At 32.4% G+C, this 15,359-nt stretch overlaps 1 pseudogene across 1 annotated transcript; it reads right to left on the reverse strand.

The window, feature by feature from the left end:
- Positions 1-1,111: 1,111 nt before the first annotated feature.
- On the reverse strand, positions 1,112-10,139 carry LOC145797993 (protein PSK SIMULATOR 2-like; annotated as a pseudogene). The gene is made up of 7 exons (XR_014339185.1): positions 10,044-10,139; positions 6,258-6,327; positions 5,660-5,763; positions 2,193-2,308; positions 1,960-2,036; positions 1,759-1,803; positions 1,112-1,670 (listed from the first exon to the last, which is right to left on the reverse strand). The product of XR_014339185.1 is annotated as a protein PSK SIMULATOR 2-like (transcript).
- Positions 10,140-15,359: the final 5,220 nt, after the last annotated feature.

Below are 15,359 nucleotides of genomic sequence, written 5' to 3' on the forward strand. Positions count from 1 at the left end.
GCCAATTTTACACTCCTATTAATGTGAATGTTAACATGTCAATGTGAATATTCACATTGTCAACTCGATTTTTTTCAGGCACCCACGAGGATCGACATGGGTTGGGCCCTTACACATTGACGATATGAACATTCACATTGACGCTGTAAACATTCACATTAGGGGTATTTTGATAATTATGTCACCCATAGGACTTATTGAAACATAAGAAAATAATGTGAACTAGATGGAATATAAGTAGATGAAAAGGGTATTTTGGTCTTCTTATCTCAAATAAGACCTAATGGAATAGTAAAAAAGAATATGGGTTGGATGGAATAAAGCTCTTCGAAAGTGGATTTATCAAAAAAGCTCCCATCTCTAGTCGAGATGAGGAAGGGAGAGAAGCATACCCCAAGCTTATTAATTTCAAGGGTTATATACTAGAAAGACCCAACTCTTCCCAACTTCGAAAACAAAATGAGCATTCATCAATTTCTTACAACTAAGGGTGTAAGTGGTTCGGTTTGGTCAGTATTAAGAGTATATTTAGCACCGCATCAATCTTTTCAATTTTTATGATTAATAAACTGATATGGACCGTATGTTATGGTTCGATTTTGTCGATTTGATATAGAAAAGAAATTTATATGAAATTTTAAAAAGAATTATAGTAGATTATAGAATTTTACATCAAAAATAAGTGAAGAAGATATATAAAAATTGCTCTATAAATGTTTTTCTCTTTAATTTTTTATCATAAAAGTGTATTATATTACTTACTTCTCATATAATGTTCAAGAAATTATAATATAAAAATATTTAAATATAATATTCGATCAGTTCGATTTGCATAAGTACAAAAAGTTTCAAAATCGAAACAGACCGTATATTATGAAAAAAGACCAAAAATTAAAATTTTGGTCGGTTTCGATCGATCAACTCAGTTTTATTGATTTTTCTTACATCCCTACTTGCAACAAGTAGCCACTGGCTATTTGACCGTGAGGGTGTAGCACAACTTTTTTTTTCTTTTTTCCTTTTCTTGGGAGCACAAATTATGAGTCCAACAAAATCTTAATTATTATCTATATATCAATCTATGACCATATGTAAAAGGTATACGCAACAATGAGAGAATAAACATACGTAAATATTTAATAAATAAATGAAGAAAAAATGCTCATAATGAAATTTAATGAATGCTCACAAAATTTGTGTCTAACCCATCCATTACATCCAAAACACAAGATTTTGGAAGCTTCGATTGCCAGCTCGGCGAATTCCCTGTACCCCTGCTCAGTGCCCAAACTTTGGTTCCTCTCTTCTTGGCCAAACCAAATTCCTGACTTTTGCTTATTCCAGGACCCAACTTTTTCCGGTTCATCACTTTTTCCAATAAATTTCTATCTTCTAGTGACAATTGGGCATTGTGGGCCTTTGGGGAATCAATCAGGGATGGGAGTTGTTGCATCATCACTAGCTGCAGATTCAGTCTTTTGCTGGTTGGAGATCGAACTGGCAAAGCTCTGCAGATTCCATTATCTCTGTGTCTTACAACACTGATTAGACGGTGAAGCCTTGTTGCCGTTTTGAGGACGTAGTGGTCTGTCTTGTGCATATCTGTGTGATGAAGTGTCTGGGGGCAAATCACTTTATTATGGGTGTCCTCCTTCTTGCCAAACTCATTACTGCAAGAAAAGAACACATGCGGCTAAATGTCATTGTTGAGGAAAATGAAAATATGAGCACTAAGTAAGAGAAAGGTGAATAACTAACCAGGTGTTCACCCACTCACCAACCCACCCAAAACGTTGATGAGTCCTGTCGGCCAAATAAAAATGAAAAAAGATGTAAATGCATGTATGACCACATTATGGCAGCTAAAATCTTGAGCAAGAAAATATTAATGGATTTCAAATTCAAGCATAGGCAAAGCAGAAAGCTGACAGATTCATTAAACAATCCCATTCAATATACTTGGAAGTATTTGTAGCCACCGGAACAAGCCATTGGAGTGTCTTCTCCATTTCAGCTTTAATTTGAGGAATTGAAAGCTGCATAAAGGCCAAAAGTTGAAGTGCCTAAGTTACTTATGTAAATACACATTGAATTTGTACACTTGAAGAATACAAATTGAATCATTTAAAGAAGTCCATGGAAACAAGCATGCAAAGCATTACAGAAACTACACTATTTTATTTAAGGCATACTTTCTCCTTGGTATCAATTGTTTGACACCGAGAACTTAGAGCAATCTTGATCCTGCTTGCAACCCATGATATAGTTGGTCTCTCATGTTAGGAGGAAGAGAGGTAGGCCGAGATGCCTAAAATAAAAAGAATTTATATTTGAAAATCAACATAAATTTGGTTAGCAACACCATCTATGTGGAAAAAGGGTAAATTATGGCCCTCTTCAGCAATGGCTTTTTTGGCTGAAATGGTCTGTAATGAAAAAATAGGTTAAAATAGTCAATAAGATAAAATATCACATCCAAATCATAAGTCTATTTGGTAACTATTTCGTTTTCAGTTTTCAGATTATATTTATAAAAATTTAAAAAACTGCCATAAAAACTTGTTTGATAATTTTTTTGATTTATAAATGGTTGTCTCAGTTTGAAAATTTGAGAAAAACGTAAACTAAAAAGATGACTTTACATTGGTTTCTAAACAAAAATTTAAAAATTTGATTAACAATTTTTTTTTTTCAATTTAATTTTTTTCCAATTAACTTTTTTTGTTCAATTATTATTTTTTTCAAATAATTTTTTTTCCTAATTAATTTTTTTTCAATTAATTTTTTAATTAATTTTTTTCCCCAATTATAATGTGTATGATCTTATTGTCATAAATAATAAAAAATAAATATAAATATTTTAGACCTGAATAAACATATTTTTTAATTTATGTTTTAAATTTTTTCAAATATTTTATTTAAATCAAACGCGTTTGTAGTTTATGTTTTTTCTAAAAATAAACAAAAATCAATTTATAAAATGTTTGTAAACATAAACAAAAAATATAAACATTACCAAACGCTACCTAATTATTTCACTTTTTCTCTCACAACCATCAAATTAACTACACAAAAAAAAAAACCAACCAACTTTTCAAATATAATTTTTTTAGCCAGACAAAAATAACTAAAAAGCCAACACCCTTGAGGTTTATCAATAACACACTTGCAACCCCTCGTGTTCTGAAAATTTACTCTTTCATGCAAAAACTTCCGTAATAAATTATTTCTTTTTAAAAATAAGACTTCAAAAAAAAAATTCCAACCTCCTGTTAGTGACACAAGCATATTATGATGATATGTGATAAATTATTTAAATGCCTACTTTGCCCTTGATAAATTTGGTCCAAGTCTATATCAAACAAATAAATAAAAATATAAAATTTTTAATCAACTTTTGTGGTGGTTTGGTGGTGGAAGAAAGTGTATTTATTGACTTTGCCCAAAAATTATTATATTTAAATTAAATTATGTTGTAAAAAAACTAAGGGCAATAGCATGCATAACTGAACAAAGTAAATTAACACTGTTACTTGCAAACAAGCAGTAGTGCGGGAGAGGTCATTATAATTTCTAGAACACAAGGGATAGTATATGTAATTTCACCAAAGATCAGGCTAGCCTGTGTAACGCCCCCAAAATTATATAATAAATACAACCCATAAGCGGAAAAATAATAGAAATAATATACGTTTATTCATCAAAGTTCGTATACAAAAGATAACACATGTAATATATATTCACAAACTGTTCATCCTGAATCTACATGTGTTACAATGATAAGAGAACTAAAAACTTAACAAATACTCATATGCCCTATAGGCTTATATCTTTCAAAGTCATTGATTGGTTATAACAAAATGAGCCTAGCTTAATACAGTTAAAGCCCTTAGCTATACAAAAGAATACAAAAGCATACACAAAGAAAGAAGCTTTTGCTCCCAAATATCCCCCCAAACTATTGTCTTGGCGGAGACATATCACCAATAACTGAAAATGATTTTTTCCCAAATAGGGTGAGCTAAAACTCAGTAGAAATAATTTAACACAATATGTGAGATTTAACAAAGATACAAGTACAACGTACATATACAATGTCTATGACAAAACATTCACATCTTTATATAATCATAAAATACCAAGTTCATATTTTATTCCATTTTCCTTCAATTCATGAGCCAATTTCATTATCTTTCAACAACCTAACTGAGACTACAACTCAGTGGTTATCTAATCAACACAATTACCATACAAACATTTCAAACTGTCATTTTACGAAAATTTCGTTCGCGGGATCGACACCCATGTATACGCGCGGCTTTGGGACTTTCACCCAGAACACTGCGGCCAACTTAATTTTAATGAAATCCATCCCCTATCTCCTCCCAAACATGAAATATATTCCATTTCTCCTCCCAACCCTCATACATATACAAGGTATTTAAAACATAATCATATACAATGACAACCAACAATAGATTAGTTTTAATTCCCCTAATCCTCGTGCAATTTCTACAACAATCATAGTTATTCTCCACCGATAGCCTAATACATTTATTTCTAAACAGATATTCAATCTCAAGACAGATAATTTATTCAAAATTTCCAAAGGCGTGAGATAATACATATCCAACTCCATCTATTTTAATAATCGTCCAATTTTATATTTACAACACTAATTTCATTTATTTATACAAAATAAATATTTGAATCACTTTAGGGCAAACTCTCTTTTTCCAAATATCAACCCAAGGCCAAAATCAACTATTTTGTAACCATACCACCTTATATCTAACCTCATAACCATTTCCACAACATACACTTAGAAACCTCTCTTTTGATTTTACAACCCAAACCCTAGGTTTGTCCATAATACACCCAAAGCCCACCATTGTTACACAATCATCAAATAACTAAGTTAAAAACCATATGAAAATCAGACTTAGAAAACCAAAGCAACAAAGGAGAAATTTCAAAGACGTCAAAACCAACTTCTACTCGAATCAAAATGGAGCTCTTGAGACGCTCAACCTTTTTCTCAAAGGCACTAGGGTGAAGATCCCAAAGATCTAGGTGAAATTGTAGAGAGAAAATGAGTTTTAGAGAAACTCAAGATCTAGGTTTTTGGAAAGTTTTAGAGAGAGAAAGGAATGCAAAAGTGATGTGAAATGTCATTTTCGCGATCTGTTATACACACAGTCCGCTCGAGCGTGAGAAGTGACGCTCGAGCGCAGAATACACACTTCAAAAGTTTTGCACACGAAGGACACCCCGCTCGAGCTCAAGATTGGCCATTCGAGCGTCCACCCACTCGAGCGTAGGAAATGCAGCTCGAGCATAGAATACACTCATCTAGGATTTGCAAGTCTGCAAAAATACTAAGAGTTTGCAAAGTCCGCTCGAGCGGAGGAGCAAAAATTTGGCAACAAAAATTTGGAAAAACAAACAACCAACCTGTTCCAAACACACAACTGCAATCCAATAACCAAATTTAAGAGGGATTAAGGGGAAAAACAACAATAAACAACACTCAAAAACTATAAGCCCGAGTTCGAAATGCAACAAGAGTCAAGTCAAAACCGGAATAGCTATAACCAGTGTAATTTACCCTATGAAAAGTATTACCAATAAAATAAATACAAGAAAGAGTTAAACTTACAATGTTGTCTATCTGATTGATTAAGTTGGCATAGTGCAGTGCAAGACTGGCTACACCTAGTCTTTCAAGTTTGTTATCACGCTCTGTGCCAACCCAAGCCAAACCTGCCATGAAATGACCGCACAATGAAAAGTGAATATAAACACCAAATACACTTTAGTGACCAACTAGAACAAAAAATCACAATCTGAAGGCCTAGGTGCTAAATGATAACATTAAATGTCTTGTACAACCAATTAGAATTGGGAAACAGCCAGCAGATTCGCTGGTGTGTTGCATTTGCTTAACGAAATTTCGAGGCTCAAGTGAAATATTCTTCTAGCGTGCATGGGCATTCAATGACCCCATGTCATTGTTTAGGTGCATATAATTAGTCTACATTTTCTCTTTTAAATTATAATTTATCTGGCCATTACAAATTATGAGATACCAAATGAGGAAGCATGCGATGGAACAGGTGAAGGGGCTTGTTTCAAGAAAAAAAACCGTAAAAAGCAAACTATGACGGTGGCTGATATATATATGTATATATATTTAAATATATCAATTCATGCAATTAATATTGATTATTTTGTATTTAGTACTATGTTGCTCATACCATTATCTTCAAATGCTTCTGAGATCTCTTGATGTAACAAAGTAACAATATCAACAAGCTTCTCCACGACCTACAAAAAATATATAGGTTAAAAGAAGTTTTGACTGTAAACATCAAAACCGCAGAAATGCGTTCATTGCACCATATCCTGTGGAACAATTAACGAATAGAATCCAACATATATACACACTGCCATCGGCATCAAGAAAGGCAGTAGAATGTCAGTTCGAGAGATGGAAAGAAGATTAAATCAACCATTGACAGAAAAGACCCTTGATTTATAGCAAAAATCGCTTCAAGATTAAATTATAGAAACAGATCAAGAAATCCAATCCATCTTGAAGATCATCAATACTTTTGCATTTTCAGCCGATTGATAAATAGAAGTGATGCACAATTATGTACCTCCTCCAAACTCCTAGCGCAAAGAGATTTATTTTTCAAGCTCCTCACAAGTTTTCTTTGGTTTTTTTATCTCACTTTGTAAAATCATGACACTCTCTCCTACAATTACAAGAAATGCCAGTTAATCAAAAGAATCCAAAGAAAATTATCATACATGAATTGCATCACAGTCAGTTAATGAGAGAAGCAGATGGACATAATTGAAATGAACATGTATTGTTGTTAATATAAAAACAAAAAATCCTGCGAAGTATGTCTACAAATAGAAGGTGTATGCTGAATGACAAACCCTTCTCGCCTAACATAGCAAAAAAAGAATTTAAAAAATTAAAAAACTAGTTTTTTCTATTAACCAATGCCGTTGAGCATTTACATCTTTGATATAAAAACCTTTCAAAAGATATCCAGAAGTTTCATCTAACTTATAATTTGCACATGGGTTACACTTATTCACAAATGCACCCTAATAATGCAAGCATGCATACCACATCAGTGCCACTATAAATTGAATATCTCATTATATGCATTAGAACACTACCATAGAGTTCTGGGAGAGACAGTAACATGGCCTTGCTGCACTTGTTTGTGAAACAACAAAATCCTAATTTGCACCCTGAATATGCTCAAAAACTTATAAGTGTGCTCCACTACAAATACGGTATATTTATAGCACAAAATGCCACAACCACTAAAAAAATAAAAATAAAAATAAAAACAAAAATAAAAAAATGTGGACGACAGTATCAACTATAGCATGAGAGAAATAGTGAGTCCATTAATCCCTTTTTATTTTATTTCATTTATTTTTGGTAATTATAAAGGGGTGACCATTGGTTCAATAGTAAACCCTTGGGCCTAATAACCTTGAGGTGATGGGTTCAAGTCTCAGGGAAACCACTATGTGCCTTATGCCAATGGTTAGGTGTGTACCCAATTTTTTCTCTCCCAAATACACATTAATGTGTACTAATTTGGTGTTGTCTATGAAGCACGGACATAGTCACGGACACGGACACAAGACACAAGACACGACAATTTCCAAAAAATAGGGACACAGACAAGGCGGGGGACACAACGATTTTTTTTTATTATATATTTTTATGTGTTATGTGGATTCATATTACATTCATCCTAAATCAAAATTAACAAATACTAACATAGTAACATTAATTCAATAGATATAACAACCACATTTAAACAAATTAAGAGATCCATTCACAAAAAAGTCATAATAACCATTATAAATTAACATTAACATTAGAAGGAAAAAACAAAATAGAAAGTTTTACATACTCTTTGTGTGTGTGTGTATATATATATATAAACCTATAATTTTTATAAAAAAATTACAATTTTAGATATATATACATATATATAAACATATAACTACAAAAAAATAAAAACAGTCTTACATACGTATATATATTAATGTAAATAAAAAATAAAAATCAGTTTCCTCTCAAAGTCGAGAGCCACAGAGAGAGAGAGAGAGAGAGAGAGAGAGAGAGAGAGGGGCTTACCTTCGTAGTCTCGTCTAGATGGAAGACGGCTGGATAAAGCACGACTGGATGGAAATCGACTAATAGAGCTCACAATCAACTGATGGAGGTCTTCGATGCTCGACTGGTTCAAGTCGGCAACAGGTGCCCACAATCGCACTCTATTCCTTCACTCTCTCGTTTGTTATGATTAGGGCTTTACATCGGTGTTTTTTTTTTTTTTAACTTTTTAAATATTACACTTTGACCCCAAATATATATATATATATATAACAAAATTCAAAATAAGACCCGCCATGTCCCATGCCGTGTCCCGATATAGACATGCGTGTCCCCTACAAAAAAATTCATTAAATTAATGGGACACGCCATCTAGCATGTCCTGTACATGTTCTCGTGTCCCCTACAAAAAAATTCATTAAATTAAAGGGACACGCCATCTAGCGTGTCCCGTACGTGTTCCCGTGTCCCCGGCATGTCCACTCGTCGGACACCGCCACGGCACCGATTTTGGAGTGTCCATGTTTCATGTTTTTGTTTTTGGTAATTATAGCCCTATACCTTGATGAGATTACTAAATCATGCCATGAAGTCTAAATGGTATATGTCCTCATATATCAAACTATTAATAAACAAACACCATAGGACAACTTCTTACAGTAAAACCAAACCACGAAACTACAATCAATTCCATCTAAAAGTAAAAGCTCTGCACAAAACAACAGATCCAGACAAATGCCATTCAGCATTTCGAAATTGAAATGAGGCTTTGATCCTCAACCTCCAAACTAAAAATAAAACAATTTAACTTTTTGCACCCCATTGCTAGAATGGGCAAACAAAATATAACCAAAAAATGAACACGATAACCATTTCTCATAAAAATAGGACCAAAGAACTACAGAAAAACCTGGCCTTGTTTCATGATAATGTTGAAAAGCAGAGAAACAATAAAGCCAGTGAGGAAAAAAAAATCATTAGTTTGAGAATTTAAAATTATATCATAGCATATCCACTTAAAGACAATTACAAACATGAACCAACTTCTAACAAATATTTTTGTTAGTCAGAAGTTACTTACACAAGTGTAATTAATTAATTAATGTATATTAATATAGCTCAGACAATGTAATTAATTAATTAATAAATATTAATATAATTGAGCCGAGCCTAAATACACACTTATAAAATCTCTAATATTGATTTACTAGTTTTAATAATTATTTTAGTTGTTTAAACTCACTAACCCATCCGACTAAACTATTACTAGTTTTAAAAATTATTTAAACTGTTTAAACCCGCTTCTACCCACCCGACTAAACTAAACTAGTCCCGATGCCTCCTTTTTGACCCCCATTGACCGAGTCATGACTCTGCCACTGAATACAAGTGTCCAACTTTTCTTTCATTCACCATGTGAAGGGCGATTCTTAAATATCCATTATAACTCCAATTTAGACCCCATGATTTCTAAAATTATGAAAAAAATTCTAAACTTTACTTCACCACAACCGTCTACAACAACTGCATGGCAAATCAGCTATTTCATTAGAATCTTCTCCTTCATATATTTGATTGCCAAGAAAATTGAAAATTTTCGGACGAACTTCCATTAGAACCTTCTATTAAAAAACATTTAATAAAAGAAATAAAAAAAGTAATGCAATGTTACCAAATTTTTACAAAATCCATTACTAGGAAGCAATTCCATCTTGGATTGGTGCTTGCTTCAAATTATAGGATCTGGTGTGATGAGTAAGTTGGCTTGCAGGCAAAACACAACCTTCAAGACATCATTGAAATATCGACTAACGGTATATCCATTTGTTTTTGCAATCGATTGTGACCTCTAATAAGGTTATGGGGATACTTAGATAAATACTTTCTTCAAGACAACCTCAATGACAACAAAAGCTATGGCACACAAGGCATGTACTTCTTGCAGTACAGCTTGCAACACTGTATAATTCAAGCTCATCGTTATTCTCATTGTCAAAATCATTGATATTCTGATCTATCTCTATACACAAGAAACCATTTAGAATTACAAATAAATTAAAGAAAGGAGAAAACATAACAACAAATCATAAACAACTATACTAAACAATTGATTACACTCAATAAATGTTTACAATCCACAAAAATTAAAAAATCATTAACAATAGAATTATGACTTTCAATTTATATCCTTCTTTAAAAACAAAGAAAAAGTATGTGATTAAATATCAGGACAATATGATTTTTTTTTTTTTAAAAGAGAAATAAATTGATGTTGTTATAAAAGTAATCCTAATAATAAGCAAAAATTCAAACACATGAATCTAATTGCTCTATTTGATGTTCAATCTGAGTATATACAACATAGATATATATCCATATTAGTCCTTCAAGAACCCATACTAACTGAAACATCATTTAAAAAAAAAATAAACAAACCAGAAACTCGTGCTACTCCCTATTGTCATTCCATAAATCATGCACCAAGCAGCATTAAAAATGCATCCCATAGAAAATCAAAAGCATATGGAGAGCTACTGAATAACTAATACTTGATCAACTATCAGGATACATGTAAAGATGAGGCCAGTAAGATCTTTTTCTCTGTAAACAGAGCATAGATTTTTCATTCCGTACACACACACATACACACAAAAAAAAAAAAAGATTTTTCTTTCTTTAAACAAAAAACAGAGCTAAAAATGGGCTATAAGAATTTTAAATAATTTAATAGTTCTTTCTTTCCATCTACCATAGATCCAAGGTACATAAAAAAAAATATTTAAAAAAAATAAAAAATAAGAGCACGAAACAAGACCCAATGGCCACAGAACATCTAAGTAAATATATATATATATATATATAATAAAAAAAACATTGAGCCTAGATTTTTCTTTTTTTAAACAAAAAATAGAGCAAAAAAAAAGTTGTAAGAATTTTAAATAATATAATAGTTCTCTCTTTCCATCTACCATAGATCCAAGGTACATAATAAATAAATAAAAACAAAGCACTAAATCAATACCCAATGGCCACAGAACATCTAAGTGTGTATATATATATAAATAAATAATAAAAAATAAAAAATAAAAATGAATGAAAAATAAGACTGAAAACAAAAATTAGAACAAGCAAAAATAATCCCTCATATCAAAATGAAAAAATAGTCAAAGGGAAAGAAAAACAATATCATACAAAAAAATCTCTAAATCCCTCATATTGAACAATCAAAATCGAAATAAAAAATAAATAGCAAACAAAATCAAAGATGTAGAATAAGTTTCAAACCTTAATGAAGATTTGATATTGGGGATCTAAAGTTGATGCAAAGGTTCTGCTGCTGTGAAGGAACGAATGTGTTCTCCACTGCTGTGAAAGAACAAATGTGGAAAAGATAAGGAAAAACATATTAAATAGCAGAGGGTTAAAAATGTAATTTGACTATCTAATCCCATGGGATGAGTTATCGCGTCACCCCCCGATAGAACAATCCAATAGATTTGGGATTAATAGTTAGGTGTAAAAAATTTGAATCAAACAATGGTCTATTCCATCCACTAGATTTGGAATCCTATCCAATGGTTGAATCCCTCCAAACAAACACTACCTAAGTGCTTACAAGGAGAGAGCTTAAGTTCAACACCCCTAAATGCTAATCTAACAACTATCATTAAACTTCACCAATCAAAAATAAAAAATAAAAAATCATCACTAATAATACTTGTTCGTCGTACTTAAATCATAACAAACATGAATCTCATATGATCTTTTACTAACTTACATCACTCGTAGATTCAATTAGGTAACGAGGCGCGATTCCATCACTAAATTTATAACATGCAGGTAAGAAGCCCATTCTAGCTTAATAGTACTTATCACACTCAACAAACCTTGGTAAGCATTTTCCCGTCCCGGCCCAAGCGTATGCTAGGCCTAAGTGTGGCTATATCACTCTGCTAGGTTGCAAATGCTCAACCTTGTTGGGCTTTGCCCGGCCCAACACTTGTGCTATAATCCAAGTGTGAAATATCCTGGTATTGCTAGATTGCTAGGGCTAGGCCTTGATGGGCTTTGCCTGACCCACCAATCCGGTGAAAATCTCCCTCTCAACTTTCAATATCTAAATTCACCATTTTGGAACAAAAATACACTATATTTTGGAAGATGTGTAGAGTGTCACCTTCACGTGGTGGAAGTCATTTGATGATATAATCAACCGAAGAATTATGACAATGTTATTCCATCACTAAAATTCATCCAGTCAAAGCAACTAAGAACTTCGAATTGGAGTCGACCCCTTGGACGATAAATGGCAAGAGAGAAGGATTCACCGTAGATATTATCATACTTCCAATTGATTATCTTCCCATATGACCCAACAAATATCATCTATACATTCTCCAAAGTCATCACATATTTCAATCCAACCCTTTGCCAATTAATATCATCCTCTATTCCTTCTAAAAGATGAGAGTAAATGGACATAGGGAGTAAAAGATAAACAAATTTCCAAGGCTTGAACATGGCACACATACACAATGTGCATTTTTTGGATAGTGATTCATAGTTAGGATATTGTTTATGATTTCCATACAAAAGGAAAGAGCAAACTCCAAATAGCATACCACTCTTCACGCCACTTTAATTTATACTGGACACAAAGAAGAAGAAAAACCATTGTGATGGCGAACACATGCGGAAGCCCGAGATTCATTGCACTTACATGAAGCAGGGCAAGATGAATTTCTTTAAGCTTGACTTATTTTGGGACATTTAATTTACGGAATCAATTTTGTGTCCTATACTTATTCAGGATTTCTTTCCTTTGTTATTTCTTTTAGTTAAGGCTACAAATATTGGGATGATGGTTAACTAATTATACTTTTGATATTGAATACAAATAGATAGTTTAATTTTCTATTACAATTTGCTTTAGTTTTGCATTTATTTTTTCCCCACCTTTCACCTGCAAACCGATGGTCAATAATTCTACGGATAAGAGCCCTTTTGAGATCATGACATCATACCAGATCACCAGCACTTGAACCATCATTACGAAAGAGTTCATGGTGGCAGCATTTATTTGCATCACTCAAGCTTGATTTTAGTGAATGGGTAATAAGAACATCCTTACTCTAAATCTGAGCATTTGTAAGGGATGCCACCTTCTCAGTATAAAACTTAAGTTTTTTTTCCATTGGGTGCCTACAAAAAAAGTGTTTCTCCCTCCTACAAGATTTTTTATGTTCCATAACCTTTTGTGAACAATTAAAAGAACATAAGGACATATCCATCCGCACACATGGACTTCATTTAGAATATATAAGTAACACAAGGTATAGCCAAATGGTAGACTAGCGCTACACAAACAAAACTTACCAAACCATACCTTGGGATAACAAGGGCAAGCGTAGGGACAAGATGATCATTTGGAAGAGGGAGTTGCATCATGACCCTCTCACGATTAAAAAAATTTGTGTAGCTAATCTATTTAGGCAACTATAGATATGAATCAAAATGAAAAGTTCTATATAAATACATATAATAATAAATGGTAAACCTCATCATGAGTGTATCAAAATCGAACAACCATTCATTCATAACTAGATGCATGGCAAACAAATACGACTGTCAAACTCCTCTCTCATGTCACGCATGATTCCTACGAATTTTGAATTACAAAAAACTCTCTAAAATTTCTTGTAACCAATTATGACAACTACATGGCAAAACATTTATTCGTTACGTCCTTCATAAAATACATTCCTATTAGACCGGAAGAATTTCGAACCAACCACCATGGTTGCTAGTACCGGTTGAGTAGTCACTGCCAACCTAAGATATTCCTCATTATATTGGGATATTTTGATGAAACCATCAATAGTTTGTTTATCGTATTATTACTATTTCTCAACATTACATTATATATCATTACGAACTCATAACAATAGTCAAACAAACCTCCCCTTCCATTCGCTTTTGCGTTTGGATGAAAATTTATCAAGTCTTGCCAATTTACCACAGATTCAATTTATGCAACAATCCTACCCATAGTTTCAACCGTAGTTGTTGTACTTAAAGCATAGCAAATATGAATACCATTTTAATTTTTTATTTCTGACATCCATGAAAACCAACTATGATTTGCAAGAATAATCCACTTACCATTGTCAACTTTTTGATGCATTGAATTCTGGATAAAAATAATAATAATAATTAAGCAACAAAATAAATAAGCTATAAGTCGTATCTATTTAAAACAAAAGCAACAGAAAAGAAAAAAAAAAAAAAAAAAACTTGCACCAGTCGCTGATTCAATCTATTGACTAGTTACGAATCTATGTTAAATTTATAAAATGCAAATAACAAACTTCTTAGCCTTCTATTATCATTTTGATTAAACTTCTCATCGCACTCAACAAATGCCTTTCGCATTACTTCAGAAATAATAATGTTTCACACTGATGAGATTCTCTTAAACAAACAAGAAGCAATTACTGATCAAAGAGAGCATGTTGAGGTGAAGAGAGGAGAAACAAAACAAAAACCAAAACCTAACCCGTTTGCCAAAAAAAAATAAGGACAAAACCCTCTCTACATCACTTAAACCCTCGCTAGAGACATTGATTGGAGAAAAGGAAGAAAACGGCAAAAACAAATCTTTGAATGAGCAAGACCCTATTCCTTTCTATCCAAAAAGATCCGTTTTTGCTGCTTCCCTCCCTTTCCCCAATAAATGTCAGTAGCGAGGGTCTTGTTGATGTAGAGAAAATTGTCATTTTTTTTTTTTTTTTTGGTAGATGGATTAAATTTTGATTTTTCTTTTTCTTTTTCTCCTCTCAACATTTGAAACTTGAATAGTGCCCTCTCTCATAAATAATTTCTTTTTGTTTGTTTAAAACATGCCAACAATGTGAAACACTACTATTTCTGAAATAATGCGAAAGGCATTTGTTGAGTGTGATAAGAAATCAAATGAAAATGATAATAGAAGGTTAGAAAGTTTGTTACCTACATTTTACAAATTTAGCAACAAATTTGAGAACTTTGTAGGTGGTCAATAGATTGAATCAATGAGTGCACATTTTTTTCTGTCGATTTTGTTTTTAATACATAAAGACTCCTGGTTTATTTATTTTTTTACTTGATTATTATTTTATTTTTTTTATACAAAATTTCATACATTTAAAAGTTGACGATA

Source organism: Camellia sinensis, chromosome 8 (genome assembly GCF_055761805.1).
Source record: "Camellia sinensis isolate YWXY chromosome 8, ASM5576180v1, whole genome shotgun sequence".
NCBI lineage: Eukaryota > Viridiplantae > Streptophyta > Magnoliopsida > Ericales > Theaceae > Camellia > Camellia sinensis.